Below are 17,019 nucleotides of genomic sequence, written 5' to 3'. Positions count from 1 at the left end.
AGGCTCTAGCATCCATGTTAACTTGCTGAACCGCCCAGTACGCTCGGTGCTCAATTCCCACTGGTAAGTGGCACATCTTCGCAAAAATAATACGGTATGGGGACATCCCTATAGGCGTTTTGTAGGCTGTTCGATACGCCCACAGAGCATCTTCCAACCTTGTGCTCCAATCCTTTCTGGAGGGTTGACCGTCTTTTCAAAGATGCTTTTTATCTCTCTGTTTGAGATCTCCGCTTGCCCATTGGCTTGAGGGTGGTAAGGACTAGATAGGCGGTGATGGACCTCGTACTTTTTCATCAAGGCTTCGACTGTACGGTTGCAAAAATGAGTTCCTTGATCGGATATGATTGCCCTTGGTATTCCAAATCGGCTGAATATATTACTCTTGAGGAACATAGCGACCTCCTTGGATTCACAAGTGCTCGTGGCCTTGGCTTCTATCCACTTTGATAATAGTCGACTGCCACCAGGATGTTGGAATTCCCGTAAGATAAGGGAAAAGGACCCATGAAGTCCATGCCCCAGATGTCGAATACTTCACAAACAATCACTGGAACTTGCGGCATTTCATCCCTTGCGGAGATCCCACCGGTCAGTTGGCAACGGTCACAGCCTTTGCAGAACTCGTATGCATCCCTGTTTAGAGTCGGCCAGTAGAATCCGCTATCCAACACCTTCCTTGCAGTTTTCCTTGGTCCGAAGTTCCCTCCACATGCCAAGGAGTGACAGTGTATTAGTACATCCCATTGTTCCCAGTCAGGAACACATCTCCTTATCACTTGGTCAGCCCCTGCCTTCCACAAGTATGGATCGTCCCAGAAATAATACTTTGCTTCACTCTTGATCTTCATCCTCTGAGCCCTTGTCACGTTTGGCACCATTGGGAGCTCTCCCGTCACTAGATAGTTGGCCAAGTCCGCAAACCAGGGTTGTCATATCCTGACCAGTAAGCCTCATTACTTCTTCCCAATCGATCTTCCTTGCGGAGAAAATCAACTAACATAAATGCTCTTCTGGGAGTCGATCATGCACATCTTCACTGACCCCTTCTTGCACAATTCTGCTCAAATGGTCCGCTACCTTGTTTTCGACTCCCTTCTTGTCTTCTACTTCCTAATCAAACTCTTGTAACAGAAGTACCCATCTGATTAGTCGGGGTTTTGACTCCTTCTTTGCAATGAGATACTTAATAGTCGCATGGTCGGTATAGACGATGGCCTTGAATCCTAACAAGTACTGCATGAACTTCTCGAACGAATAAACAACAGCCAACATCTCCTTCCTGGTGGTGTCATAGTTCCGTTGGGCTTGATTCAAGGTCTTAGATGCATAGAATATCACGTACCTCTTCCCATCGACCTTCTGACCCAGTACGGCCCCAAGGCATAGTCACTAGCATCGCACATCACCTCAAAGGGGTGATTCCAGTTAGGAGCTTGGATGATCGGTACAGAGATCAACTTTTCCTTGAGATGGTTAAAGGCAGCCTTGCAATGCTCGTCGAAAACGAACTCCACCTCATTCTGGAGGAGTCTGGTAAGAGGTTGGGCGATCTTGGCGAAATCCTTGATAAATCTTCGATAAAATCCAGCATGCCCCAGAAAACCTCTTATTCCCTTCTGATTAGTAGGGAAGGGTAATTTGGATATGACATCCACCTTAGCTTGATCCACCTGGATTCCTCTTTCTGACACCACGTGTCCTAAGACGATTCCTTCGGTAAACATAAAATGGCATTTCTCAAAATTCAAAACCAGATTCCTTGCTTGGCATCTTTCTAGCACTACATCCAAAGGCTGTAAGCACGAGCCGAAAGAGTCTTCATAGAACGTGAAATCATCCATGAAGATCTCTATGCAATCTTCTATTAAATCTGAGAATATGCTCATCATGCAGCGTTGGAATGTGTCCGGGGTGATGCATAGGCCGAAGGGCATGCGTTTATACGCATAGGTTCCAAACGGGCAGGTAAACGTGGTCTTATCCTGGTCCTCGAGGTTCACGTAAATTTGGAAATAGAAGTATTTCCTCCCAGTCAGTCGCTCCAGCATTTGATCGATGAATGGCAGGGGGAAATGGTCCTTCCTGGTTGCAGTGTTCAGCTTGCGGTAATCTATACACATTCGCCATCCAGTGACCAGTCTGGTGGGCACTAGCTCAATCCTCTCATTCTTAATCACCTGGATTCTGGATTTCTTGGGGACCATATGGATCGGACTAACCCATTCACTATCGGGTACCGAGTATATAATGCCTAGCGAGAGCAACTTCAAGATCTCCTTCAGTATCTCCTCGCGCATATTGGGGTTCACCTTCCTTTGCGAATCTCTATGTGTCTTGGCTCCTTCCTCCAACCGAATATGGTGCATGCATACATCTGGACTTATCCCCACCAAGTCCGTAAGGCTCCTTCCAATAGCCTTCTTGTTTTTGCTCAGCACGGTCAATAGCTTTGCCTCTTGTTCTTCAGTTAGCCTGCTATTGATGATCACAGGGAACGAGTCTTCCTCCCCGAGGTAGGCATACTTAAGGTTTGCTGGCAGCTTCTTCAACTCCACTTGTGGGGGTAGTGTGTCTGTAGGTAGAGGGTTTTTTTCAGAATCCTTCTCTTGCTCATGTTCACCATCTGAGTTCTCCTCCATACTGGCTGGTAGTAAAGCCCCTGCGGCTCCCGCGGATTCCGAGTTCTGACAGAATTCTGTAGTTGCTCCTTCAATTTCCTCATCAGTTAACCTTCGGCTACTGATCAGATCACACCATGCAGCTGCCTCCACATCAGCCTGTGCATACACATCCAAGGCTTGGAACTTCTCCTGCAATAACTCGGTCTCAAGAAATTCTTGGACTAGGGGGTCAATAACATCAACATAGCATAGATTTTCAGAATCTATCGGTTTTTGCATGGCTTCATTGATGTCAAAAACAAATTTTTCACCATTAAAATCAATGCATATTGTTCCCTCAGCCATATCTACAATTGTCTTAGTTGTTCTTAAAAATGGTTTCCCTAACAATATCCCGCTAGACTCCCTAGTTTCTGGCTCGCTCATCTTAATCACATAAAAATAAGCAGGATAAGTAAAGTCTTGTATTCTGACCAACACATTTTCTAACACACCCTCAAGATTTATACACGACCTATCAGCCAGTTGGATCAACACCCTAGTGTTTGACAACTTTACCCCCTTCAACCGATTATAAATGGATAACGGCATAACATTGATAGATGCTCCCAGATCACACATTGCTTGCTCGATTTTTACATCTCCAATTGTTATGGGTAAAGTAAACATACCTGGGTCGGCTCTCTTGGGTGGTAGTTTCTCCTGCACAATAGCTGATGCTATCTCTTCCACCATGATTTTTCCATCCTCCTGGGCTTTTCCGGCTATGAACTCCTTTATAAACTTCCCCAGAGGGGGTAGTATCACGGCTTGGAGGAATGGTATGGTAACATCCGGCTTCCCGAAGATTGACATGAAATCCACAGGGTTTTCTTTCTTTCTCTTCGTAACAAACCGATATGGAAACGGTTTCTCCCCTTTAGCCTCTTCAACAAGCCTCTATGGACTTTTTTTTGGTGCCTCCTGGGTTCGAGGCCTCGACGTGGGTATTGTTTCTTCAGGTTTCTCATTTCTAGACTGTGTTTCTTCCTCCTTTCCTTTCCCAGTATGCTCCTCGTCCAGAAAAAACGGATCTTCCATCTGAGGCAGAGGTCTCCTGAGCTCTTCCACTGAGATGGTGTTGCTCAGCACCCTTGCTCCACTAGACTCCCCAATAGGGTTTCTGAGTTGAGGTCCATTATAGGCTGTTCCGGACCGCAGTGTGATTTTACTTACATTGGCCTTTTCAGGTACATGGACTTTAGACGGGAGTTTCCCTGAGTTCCCTTTCATTTCACCCACAAAGTTTGCGAGCTGGGCTAACTGTTTGTTAATCATTTTCATATTAGCCATATGCTCCTTCTGGGGGCTTTGCATCCCTTGCACTGCTTCATTATTGGACTGCAAGTCATTTTTGATACTTTGCTGTGAAGCGAGCATCTCCCCCATCATGTCTTCCATAGACCTTCTTGACCTGTTTGGGTAATGGAATTGATTTGAACCTTAGTGTTGGTTATAATGGGGTGGTGGTGGGTTTTGCTGGTATTTTGCTAGTTTTGGTTTGGTGGGTACTAATTATACTAGGCAGGAGGGTTGTACTAGTTTTGGTTATGGGACTGGTTTTGGGTCTGTTTGTTTTGGTAGTTCCTTTGGTGGGGGGGGTACATATGCTGTTCGGATTTTGGTTTTGGGGGTTTTGGTTCTGAGGTTGCTGGTCTCTTCCTACCCAGTTCGACTGGTGGTCAGGATTCGTTGGGCCACGCTTGAAATTTTGGTTCGGGTGGGGGTTGGGCTGATTCTGACCTTGATTTTGGTTCTGATTCTGATTTCCATCTCCCCATCGGAAGTTTTGGTGATACCTCCATGGTGCGTCCCTCTACTTCCCTAGAATCCAATTCTCATTATAATTGTAGTACCCTGTGGAATTAGCTTGCTCTACATCGTCGTTTGGTTGATCATATGGTAGCTCTGGAGCCTCTTTGCCACCAGTCGGAGAAGGTGGTGGAGTGTTCTCTTTGATTGCGGTCAGCAACTCCTTCTTTAATTCCTCCATCTTCAGATCCATCATTTCCTCCTGGTTAGTAGCCGAAGCACTTGCTACCCTTTCTCTATTGTACCCATTCCTTGCGTTGTCGTACGTCTTTTTTACATTCATCAATTTGCGTAAGACCTTCTTGGCTTCACTGATCCTCAACTGTGTGAAATCACCTCCGGATGACGAATTCGCCACATCCTTTGTTTCCTTGTTCATCCCCTCATAAAAGGTGTGGTGCACCTCTATCTCCTTCATGCGATGGTTAGGGCATGACTCCAGAAGACTCATGTATTTCTCCCTATACTCGCTCAGGGTCTCATCGTACTCTTGCCTTGTACATGATATCTTCCTCTTCAATGCACTCGTCTTTGAAGAAGGGAAGAACTCATTAAGGAAAGATGACTTGAAATCGCCCCATGTGTTGATGGAGCCGGCTGGCAGGCGCATGAACCAGGTGTTGGCCTCTCCTTTTAGGACAAACGGCAGAGCTTTCAATCTGTAGTCATCCTCGCTTGCCCCTGCTGGCATCCTCTGTGCTTTACAGATTTTGCAGAACTCCTTGAGGAACTCGTAGGGTCCTTCGTAGCTTTTCCCACAGTATGTAAGTAGAATTGCAATAACGTGGGGTTTTACATCACAGGCTGTTTGGCCTGGGGTGACCACTATGGCTTGTGGGGGATCTTCGGCGGCATGCGCAGTAAGCGTTGCGAGCTCTGGGTCGTCCTCACCTTGGTCAGCCATCCTCACTAGTGTTCTTACTGGTTGGGGTGGAAGCTCAGGGAGTTGGTACTCTATGTCTTCTTTCTCCTCGTCGCTACTCGTGCCTAGGTCAGACAGTGCTGTCGACAGGCCAGAACGAGTGGTCACGAGTATCATTCCTCAGGGAAGTATCCTTGGTCTCCACTGGCCAGGAGCCGAGCTGCTTCTCATAAACTGAAAATAAAAAGAAAAGGAAAATTATAAACAATATATACACCAAAAAAATCACACACAATAACAGGTATGAAAGCCATCCATCCCCGGCAACGGCGCCATTTTGATAGTGTATGTTTTTAAGGTGTCGGGTGTGTTAAATTAAAGGAGTGCGTCCAACTGATCAGGATGAAAATGCCAAACTAGCTGAGTCGTTGGCACGACAACCGGAACCTGGTATCAAATAAATTTCCTCAACCCACTTCTACTGGTTAGTATAGTTGAGGTAAGGGTCGAATCCCACGAGACATGTGAAAAGTAAACAGTTACTAAATAAGGAAACTTAGACGGCAGGGCATATCTGGTGGCTCGGTGGCTTTCTGACAGGTCTTGGATGGTACAACTGGCTAGAACGGTGGGATGATGACTTCTACGGCAGACTTCTGGACGTCAGGTGACCATGGTTGTGGCGAGGAACGAGAAAAAATGGACAATGCTGAAGGAACTGATCTTCTAGAGAGAATTCTAACTAAGTGTGGTGGTTGGACTTTCGAATTGCGAACTCTCTTCTCTCTCTCCAAGTGGTTCGTTTTATAGGCAGGCTTGCCCTTGCTTTTAGGGTAGACTTCCTTCGCAATTTGACTTTTCTGCCCTTTTTTCTGATCATCCCATCTATCCTTCTTCTCCATCTCGAGCCTTTTCTCTGGCATGCATCCTGGTCAGTATTGCACCCTTCTAACGCTCTTTTCACCTGCGACGTCCGAATCGTCTCCTACTGACTTGGATTCCTTAATCCTGCACACTTAAGCAACTGTTTTACAGATAATACATGTAATTAGGGATGTCAATTGGGCCAGCCCACCGGGTTTCGGGCCAACCCTATTCGGGTTGCGGGTCAATTAGGTGCGGGCTAATCGGGCTGTGACTTTTTGGGTTACAAAAGTTCAACCCTAACCCTAAAAGCTCGGGTTTCGGGCTAGCCCAGCGGGCTAATCGGGTTGCTACCGATAAAATTAACATGTGTTCAATCCTATAAATAATAGTGAAAATTAGTTATATTTACAGAATGTAAAATATTTAATTATGATAAATTTGATATATATGCTTAAACTCAAACATAAACATGATCAAATACTTATATTTGAGATTTATGTACAATAAAACATAAACATCAAGAAATATTAAAGCATGTTTTAGAAATTAAATATATTTTGTAGTGAATTTGAAGTTTCTAATTTATATATCTATTATTATGTTAATAAAAATTTAACATATAATTTATATATTTAATATATAAAAATAAAAGTTATTTTTTAGTAATCTATATTCTAAAATAACCAATGAAGTGTCGAATTAGAGTCAAACAAATAGAACGATAGAAATTTTATCGGGTTTTCGGGCCAGCCCATCGGGTTTTCGGGTCTGGCCCTAACGGGTTGCGGGTTAATCGGGTGTGGGCTAATCGGGCTGTAATTTTATCGGGCTAGAAATTTTCAGCCCTAACCCTGGAAATTTGGCGAGCTATTCGGGCCGGCCCACGGGTTATGGGCTACATTGACATCCCTATATGTAATTCACGACATACTGACCAGTAACCAAGGCTTAGAATACGACTTATCAACCATGTAGATAAATGCATTATTATAGTGAATATTTCCCTTCATGTATTAATATGTACGAACCAATTCCATATTATTCTAAATTTATGAATATTTTCTTATTTTGGCGGATCATATCTTGGTCATGTAGCAATTCCAATATCAAATTTTACAATTCAAGAGATTAGGAATTTGTAGGCTAGCTATTACATGTTTACTAGGGAACAAGAGATCCATATGTCCTCGTTTGTTTTATTTTATCTGTTTCAACTAAGTTGAGTTTTATTCATTTTTGGAATGTCCTAATTAAATTGAGTCATTTTTTCTTTAGACAAAAAACAAAGCAACCAATCAATATTACTTTATTCAAATACATACATTACTCTCTTTTATCCTTCATACTTTATTCATCTTTTTTACTTTTCAACATAATTTCTTAATCTCTGTGCGCAAAAATTTTGACTCGATTAGCTGGGACGGAGGGAGTATTAGCTTTCTATTTTATAAATTAATATTATGAAAGTCTCCATTTGTGTGCTATACTCACTGCACGTTATATCAATTAAAATACCCTATTGGCGTGCTACGCGCTACTCACTAGCATGTGGATTTAATATATTCAAGTTAGCTCGTGTTTATTTTATTAACGGTTTGCATTGTGAAGTTGCCCCTGAAAAATAATTACTTCCTCCGTCCGCGATTAGGAGTCCCGGTCACTTTTGCACACCCGTTTTATAAAAATCATAAAAAATAGTTAAAGTGGATAAATGGTAAAATAAGAGAGAGAATAATGTTGACAAGAGTCTTATCAACATTATTCTCTCTTTTACTTTATCATTTCTCCACTTTAACTATTTTTTTTTACTTTTATACAATGGTTACGCAAAAGTGACCGGGACTCCTAATCGCGGACGGAGGGAGTACTAATTTTTACGACTCATCAGAGCAATTAACAACAAAGATAAGTAATGGTGTATGTATTTGATGATAAAGCTCAACTAATTGATCAAACGCTTCATTTTCAACCAACTGTACCTGAAAATTACTCCATATAATACCATCAGATAATGTATAATTCAATAACGCTAAGCTATTAATTATTTTTTGCACGAAAGTGTTTGTGTTATAAATACGAGAGAAATAAGAACAAGTTATTTTCCTAATTCTTTTGGACTTTAAAAGAGAGTGAATTGATTTATTGTGAACTACAAAACAGGTACCTAGAAAATGGAGTTTGCACTCAATATTTATAAAATTATATTTTTAGTTAAAAAATATTTAATATCAAATTCAGTTCTGATTTTTACTATTCTATCATTTAGACCTTGAAAGGTATATTTGTTCATTTAGTTTGATTTAAGGACCAAACTTGGGATTTTTTAATATTTCTGTACTTTTTTGTGATTTTTTAAAGATAAAAAATCTTTGTAGTATTATTAAATATTTGTATTTCTCAAAACAAATTATTTAAATCTTTGTGATCCAATCCCAAATAATCGTATATCCGTATGCATTTAGAAACGATGTGTACATCAACTTTTAGCCGTCAACGTCATGTAAAGTTTACATGTAAAGTTGATGTGTGTTATTAAGAAAACAAGATATACAAGATACATAGACACTATTATGTACTTCCCATGTCCTATTTCTTTTTTTTCCGTATTAAAGATGAAATATTTTATAAAAATGGAAACAACTTCATCTTCACTTTTTCATCTTCTTACTTTATTCTATCCTAATTAATTTACAAAACAACATTACATAAAATTTCATGCTGAAAAGCAAATATTTTATTTTTAAGAGCACCCGCAACAGTGTTTGCACGGACGGACACCGTCCTTGCCGAAGGAGCGGCACGCTGCTATCCGCCACTGCGCTCTCGCCGCTGGCACGGTACTGCTCGATGCATCGAGCACGTCCGTGCCGCTGAGCAGGCTGACGTGGCGGCACGCGATTGGCAATCTCTATTTTTTATTATTATTATTTTTTAAAAAAAATTGAATTTAAATTAAAAAAATATATTTTTACGCTTTCCAATAAATTATCCATTTTCTACCCATTTTTAATTTATTTTTCAATTTTTTTTCCCCAAAATTCACATTTCCATCTATAAATACCCCCACTTCCACACAAAAAATTTCCCACTACACTACACAATTCTCATCTAAATTGTCTTATCAATTCTCAATCTTTCACTATTAAAAAAAAATGTCCGGCTCCGGCGATCACCCCCGACTCCCACGGTTGGAACCACGAATGGTTCGGCTCACAACCATTCCCTAGTCCGGAAACTCAATTCTCGGCCTCTCCTCAAACCCAAGGTTCTCAAGTTCCGGGTGGCTACCGACCTTACCCGGTGGACGACCAAGATGCCCCCATGGGGAATACAGGTGGGCACCCGATGTAACACCCCGCTTTTTCGAACACTAATTTTTGTGACGTGGAAATTTTTGCATTAAATGCTTTTAATGCTATGATATGTGAAATTAAATGATAAGTGATTTATTGCAATATTCTTTGTGACCTAATTGCGATATGGAGTCGAGTTTGAGTTGAATAGTCAAACATGTTGAATATGTGACGTGGCTATTGAATAGTCAACATGGTGGAAAATATGACGTGGCCGTGGAATGGTCAAAGTCGTTGGAAAATGTGGAATGGAGCTGGAAATTCGAATATGTGAATATTTTGATGTGGGAAGAAATAATATTCGTGGTGAATTATTTTCCTAAGTGATGAGTGAGAATTTAATAGGAGCATTATTTAATCATGTGGAATTTTCGACCTCCCTATTTATTGAAGAAGAAATCCTATTTTCTTGGATTTAATTATTGCTTGGGATAATTATCCAAATTAAATCCAAAGTCCGATTATTCCTATTTTAATTGATGAAAATTTCGAAAACCCTATGTTGGTCTAGAGGGATTTTTCGAAAATCCTTATTATGGGAGAATGGATTATTTTTATTATATTATTAGATCCCTTATTGACTCTCTTCCATAATTAAATTCAAATATCCAAGTATATCTTGCCAAATCTAAGAAGATCTTGCCATATCCTAATTAAATTAGGATTTGATTTTTATTCCTTGTGAGAAGAGGAAAAAATCGCCTATTTCCTTTTATTTGGAGGGGATTTAATTATATATTTTCTTGCTCCGTGATATATTATTCTACTCCGTGAAATATTTGAATTAATTATAGGCTATTAAAATAGCCTATAATTTTCGAAAATCCCCTTACTTCTCAACTAAATCAACGCCATTCTCTACTATCAAATCTCACCAAATCTTCCAAATCTTAATTTATTTAATTATTGGATATTATTTTGGCACTCTATAAATACATGTGAGAAACCTAACCCTAGCACTACAGAAAACCGCCCCCCACTCCCAAAAATCTCGACATCTCTCTTTCTCCCACTCTCTCAAATTTCTCTTCTACTTTCTCTATTAATTCTTCATCTTTTGGAGAAGAATTGAAGCTGCAATTCAAGAATTCATTGAAGAATCAAGATTCTACTTGTTTCTACCGTTTGTTTTTGCAAGAAAAGGTACTTCTATTATTAATCTTCTCTTCCTCTACCGATTAATCGGTATTTCTGAGACCACATGCATTTAGAACGAGTGAAGGGGAAATTAATCGGTGAAATTGGATGCATGTGTGTGTGTGTGTGTGTCCGAGAGTGTGTGTATGTATGTGCATGCCTCGGTAGGCGTGCACATGTGTGTGGTGTGTGTGCGTGTGTTGTGTGGAGAAAAACACTCATGTGTGACACCAATGGATGATAAATCTGGAGTTGTTGTGTGATAAAAACGATATGATAATCGTACTTTGATTCTGATTGTTGATTTTGAAAATAATCGAAGGGAAAAGGGAAACGTGAGATCATGCATAATTTTAATCCATGATTTGAGACTTATTTGAAAAATATGAACTAAAGGTGATAGTTCGCGTTCCCGGTGGGATATCAAGAAGAAGTACATTTTTGTTGAACTCGAAAGAAATCGAGGTGGGCTTTATTCTAAACTCTCTTCTATGTGCAAATTATGATGTTGGAGAAATAAGGGTTGACTAAACTGTTATGCCATGCCTATGAATTATTTTGGATATTGTGAGTGCCTGATGCCTAGATTGTGAGTACGCTCCATTAGGCTACAGTGGCTATGATTAAACGAATTCGGGTCTGAGTATGGGCCGCAAACCCTACCAGGCTGTGTACATGGTGGGATCGGGAGCCGTCCTTGCTAGTCGGCCGGTCTCGTGGGCGAAAAGTGTGGCCACACTTTCGTCGCACTATGAAATGTTGATTGATGAGAAAATGGGAGGTATTATTTGACTGACAGTCCATGATATATTTTTGTGATACTCGATGCTTATCTTTAATTAAATGCAAAACCTCGAGTTCACTATGGTAAGGGTGGCATAACTATAAAATGTTTTGGCATGAGTTCACTGAGTATGTTTAAAATACTCAGCCCTGCATGTGTTTTCCCTATGTGCAGGTTGAGCGGCGATGGGCGGTCGGTGGTGTTGAGAAGATTGATTCGAATAAAATGGATGTTTGAAACTATAAGTGTAGTCGTGTCTTCATACATGGCTCCGCTTTCTCTTGATATGCTTCCGCTGAATATTTTTGGAAAACTTATTATTTTTGGTTATGGTGAACTTAATTCTTTGTTTTGGAATGAGGGGAATTATTGCGTTTTGTTGGAATTATGCTAAACCTTTGACTTTTGAGCCTAATCTATTAAGTCTTGATTCTCGTAAGTTAGCCGTTGACTTATTGCCTTGATCTTCATTAATTGCTAGGGTAAATCTCTTTAATTGAAACCCTAGTCTCTGTTCTTGTTATTTTTAAGTTCGCCTAAGTAGCAGTCGTCGCATTTATTATACCCTAGAAATGCCGGGCTGTTACACCCGAACCCGGCTCGGGAGGGAGCGGCGGCTCTACTCCTACTCCTCCTCCTCCTACTCGTGGTGTCCGCACCCCATACACTCCTCCCGAGATGGATCAGTTATTCAAAGCCTACTTGGCAGTCTCCGAAGATTCAGATGTTGGCACGAACCAGAGCGGGGATAGGTTTTGGTGGCGCGTCACTCGTCGGTACAATGAAAACTGGCCTGATGGAACTACCATTTTCAGAGCCAACGACGAAATCTGAAAGTTCCAGGGTATTACCTCTAGGAAGAGCGGTCGGCTAGGAGCAGCAAGAGCGAGCTCGACATCATCTGTAACGACCGCCCTTCTAGGGTATAATAAATGCAGCGATCGCGACCTAGGCGGACTTAAATGCAACAAGAACATAGGCTAGGGTTTCATAAAAAGGGTTTGACCAAAGTAATTAATGAACTATTAAAACAATAAGACAATGGCTTAACAAAGAAACCAATGATGAATAGATATCATAATTTGTGCTCAAAAGACAAGGGTTTAATATAATCCAAAATACATCATATCTCAATATTCTAATCCAAATGGAATAAGTTCAAACTCAATCAAACGATAAGTTCATGTTTCAGCGGAAGCAACCAAGAGAAAAGTGAAGTCATGTATGAAGACACGGCTCCACTCGATGTTTCAAAATGATCATATTATTATTCAATTTACTTGCTCAACATCGCCAACCGCTCGTCGCCGCTCAACCTGCACATAGGAAAAACACATGCAGGGCTAAGTACTTTAACATACTCAGTGGACTCATGCCAAAACATTTTAATAGATATGCCATCCTTACCATAGCTCAAGTTTACAGTTATAAAAGAATTTCATCGAGTATCACAAAATAATTTCATAGACTGGCCAGTCAAACAATTCCTCCCATTTTCTCAATAATCAACAATTTCATAGTGCGACGAAAGTGTGGCCACACTATTCGCCCACGAGACCGGCCGACTAGCAAGGACGGCTCCCGATCCCAACTGTGTACACTAGCCTGGTAGGGTTTGCGGCCCTACTCAGACTCAAATTCGTTTATATAGCCCTATAGCCTAATGGAGCGGACTCACAAACTAGGCATCAAGCACACAACATAATCAAAACAATCACAGGCATGGCATAACATTTTAATCCACCCTTATAACACCATAATCAATATTTTGGTAATAACAGAGTTTAGTAAATAAAGCCCACCTCGACTCCTTAGATCACAGGTACACTCTTCCTCTTGCTATCACGCCGAGAGCGCGAGTTATCACCTTTAAATTATGTGTATCACGAGTAAGTCTCAATCATCTACTCAAAAACACCGATTAATCGGTTGGATGAGAAAAGATTAATATAAAAATACCTTTTTCAATAGAACGAACAGTAGAACAAAGTAGTATCCTTAATTCTTCAACAATTCTTGAGTTTCAACTTCAATTCTTTTTAAAGAATGAAGAGATCTTGAATAAAATAGAAAACAAGTTGAAGGAGAGTGGAGGAAGTGGGAGGCGTGAATTTGAGAGAGAGAGAGAGGGGGCGGTTTTTTTTTATTTAGGTTTAGGGTTTCACTCTTATTTATAGAGTGCAAGATATAATCACATAATTAAATAAATAAAAATATTTGAGGAGATATGGGGAGGAGAGTGGCGTTAATTTTTGAGAGAAGATAGGGTAAGGTTTGAATTTTATGCTATTAATTAGCATATGATTTAATTTGGATATTTTACGGAGTAGAATAAAATATTACAGAGCAGAATAAGAATAATAATCATCCCAAATACTTAGGAAAGTGGCGTTAATATTGATTCCTCCACAAGAAATAAATTTCAAATCTTGATTAAAATAGGATATGGCAAGATCTCCTTAGATATGGTAAGATAAGCTAGGATATTTGAATTTCTTCATGGAAGAGAATAAATAAGGGATCAAATAATATAATAAAATAATTACTTCTCCCATAAATAGGAGATTTTTGAAAATCTCCTTCGAATAAACATGGGTATCGATTTTTCTCATGGAAGAATAAGAAATAATTGGACTTTGGATTTAATTTGGATAATTATCCCAAGCAATAATTAAATCCAAGAAAAATAGGATTCCTCTCCAATAAATCATGGGGGTCGAAAATTCCAAATAAATGTGTATGATATTTATGAAAATCCTATTTAATCTCACTCATCCCTTAGGAAATAATTCGTCACGATATATCCTACCCCGCATCAAAATATTTACACAATCACATCAAAATTTCCAATCTTTACCATTCTCACTTCATATTCTCAACGCATTGACTTTCCAACGGCCACGTCATATATTCCACATCTTTGACTATTCAACAGCCACGTCATAAACTTAACATATTTGACTATTCAATCAATCACAACTCCAAATCGTAATTAGGTCACAGAGAAAACATGCAATTAACTCACTCATCATTTAATCCACATACTCTTAGCATTAAATGCATTTAATGCAAAAATTTTATGTCTCGAAAATTAGGGTTCGAAAAAGTGGGGCGTTACATTATCACTGCCGCCTTGGTGACCTACCAATCCATGATTTACAAACCGTTTAAGTACCTCAGCTCTTGGTAGGAGGTGCACCATCATCAGAAGTATAAGGGTGGCGTAATATCCTCCTCCAATAAACGGTCAAGGTCGGTATCCCTATCCGACGCCGACGAGGATGAGGTGGCTAGTCAGCCTGCCACAACTAACTTGGGTAGCCCCGACGCCGGCCCGAGCAGTTCCCAACACCGGTCGCATGAAAGGAAGAAGGCGATGGCCAACCGCCGTCACGCCGCGACATCATCCGCACCGCTCCCTTTGTGCCACCTCAACCCCCCACCAACTCGTTGTGGACCATCTTAGCTCAACTCAATATGGCCGATAGGTCTTGAATGACTCCCGATCAACTTGATTTACATGTTGAAAAGATACGCGGTCTCCGAAGAACATTGGGGATAGAGGACTCATCTTCCATGGGGGTATTTTTTAGCCTTTAATTATGTAATTTTTAATTTATAGGATATTTATTATGTATTTTTTTTATTTTTTAGGATTTTAATTATGTATTTTTATTTTTTAGGATTTTAATTATGTAATTTTTATTTTTTAGGATTTAATTATGTAATTTTTGTATTTTAATGTATTTTTATATTGTAGAAATATTTTTAGTAATTGAAGTATTTAAATTAAATAGTGGGATGGTGGGACCCTTGAGCTTGTCCTTGCGGAAGAGCATGGATGTGGGTGTTGTGCTCTTGCCTAAAAACAGGGAGCAAAAAATGAATAAAATGGCCCACATCCGTGCTCTTTGGCAAGAGCACGGATGTAGATGTGAGATGCTCGGATTTTGCACTGTTTTAAGACCATTATTTGGTCCGTTTTTTATGTCAAAGTCACTCTATATGTCCAATAATTGCATACTTTATAAATTTTGATATTTTGACGTGTTTTGTGAGAAATGTGCATATTTGAGCCGAAAAAGGGAGTCAAAACGCAAAGTCTGGAAATCTGGAGTTCAAACGGCGACTGCCGCAAGGCGTACCGGCGACCGCTGGCGCCCAGCGGTCAGTGTTATGTAGCGGCCCACCTCGGAAATTTACGCTTGGAAATGAGTCTCGCCCAGCGACCGCCGGAGGTCATGCGGTGGCCCGCCGCCGAAGGTATCGAGACTCTGGACTGCAACGCGGCGACCGCCGGCCAATGTGCGGCGGCCCGCCGGAGAAAGGCGGCAAATCCGAATTGCCCTAGATCTCTCCATGATTTACCATATTTTGAAGATCTTTTCCTTCTACAATGAGGATTGACTTTCCCCTATAAATAGGACCTCAAGCTTCATCAAATTAGAGCTTCTTTTTGCAACAAAAAATCCCAGAGATTAAAAGTTAGAGTACGTCAATGTGCAAGGAGTTGAAGAAAGATTTCAAGAACATCAAGAATGACAAGGATTCAACCTATGAGTTTTATTTGCTTTAGTTTTATGTTCAAATTGTCTTCCCTTCAATCTATGTGTTTAGCTTATTTCATTATGTGTAACTAAACTCATAGGATTCTAGGGATGTGTTAGTAATGACTTTGGTTATACAATTCCAGTTTTCTATTTAATATCTGTTTGTTTTTACTTTGATTCTTCCCTAAGTATTCGTGATGCTACATGATTGAGTGACACAATTATGTATGATTTAATATAACTTGCTTCATAACTGTGAGAGAGTTCTAGCGAGTTAGGTTCACTTAGTAGACGCTACAGTTAGCTTCCCTTAAAACGGCACTGTTAATTGAGAGTGAGGACTATTCAAGGTTCTTAGGAGCTTTTTGGAGTTACGTGTTAGGATTGACAACCCTAATATTGTAATCAACATTTGTATCGCATAAGCATAAGCTGGTGACTCAAAATAATAACTGTGCTAGGATATTGTAGTTTGGAATTTGTATAACCATAACAGTGAATGCACATCCCTAGAATTCCCCTTATCTCTATAGTTTATCTATGTTTTTTATTTGCATCTAGTTGTTATTTGCTTTCAAATATTTTCAGCTTTCAAAAGTTTTCAAAATCTCTCGGTTCTCCAGATAGTAATTGAGTTTTAGTAGAGGATAGACACTTTATGTTTGTTTTCCCCGTGTTCGATATCCGGTACTGACCTTTAGCTATACTATATATACTCTGTATACATGCAGGTATATTTAGTACTAAAAAATAGTGCATCAAGATGCTCTAGTGGGACTGATGAAGTCAAATAAATGTGGCAAGAGCACGGATATGGATGCTCTAATGGGACTGATGGAGTCAAATGAATGCATAGAGATTGGTGTATATTTTAAATATTTAATCTATGCACATGCATAGACTTCTGAGTTCTGACTTCCAATGGCAAATTAGTCTTCCCTTCCTTTCCCTTCACTCACATCGCCGAAAACCACCAAAGGGAAGAAGAAAA

The sequence above is a fragment of the Salvia hispanica genome, chromosome 4 (assembly GCF_029641045.1).
Source record: "Salvia hispanica isolate PSC_SH4W2 chromosome 4, Shi_PSC_v1, whole genome shotgun sequence".
Classification (NCBI taxonomy): Eukaryota; Viridiplantae; Streptophyta; class Magnoliopsida; order Lamiales; family Lamiaceae; genus Salvia; species Salvia hispanica.
Note: the sequence above shows the minus strand (reverse complement) of the source record.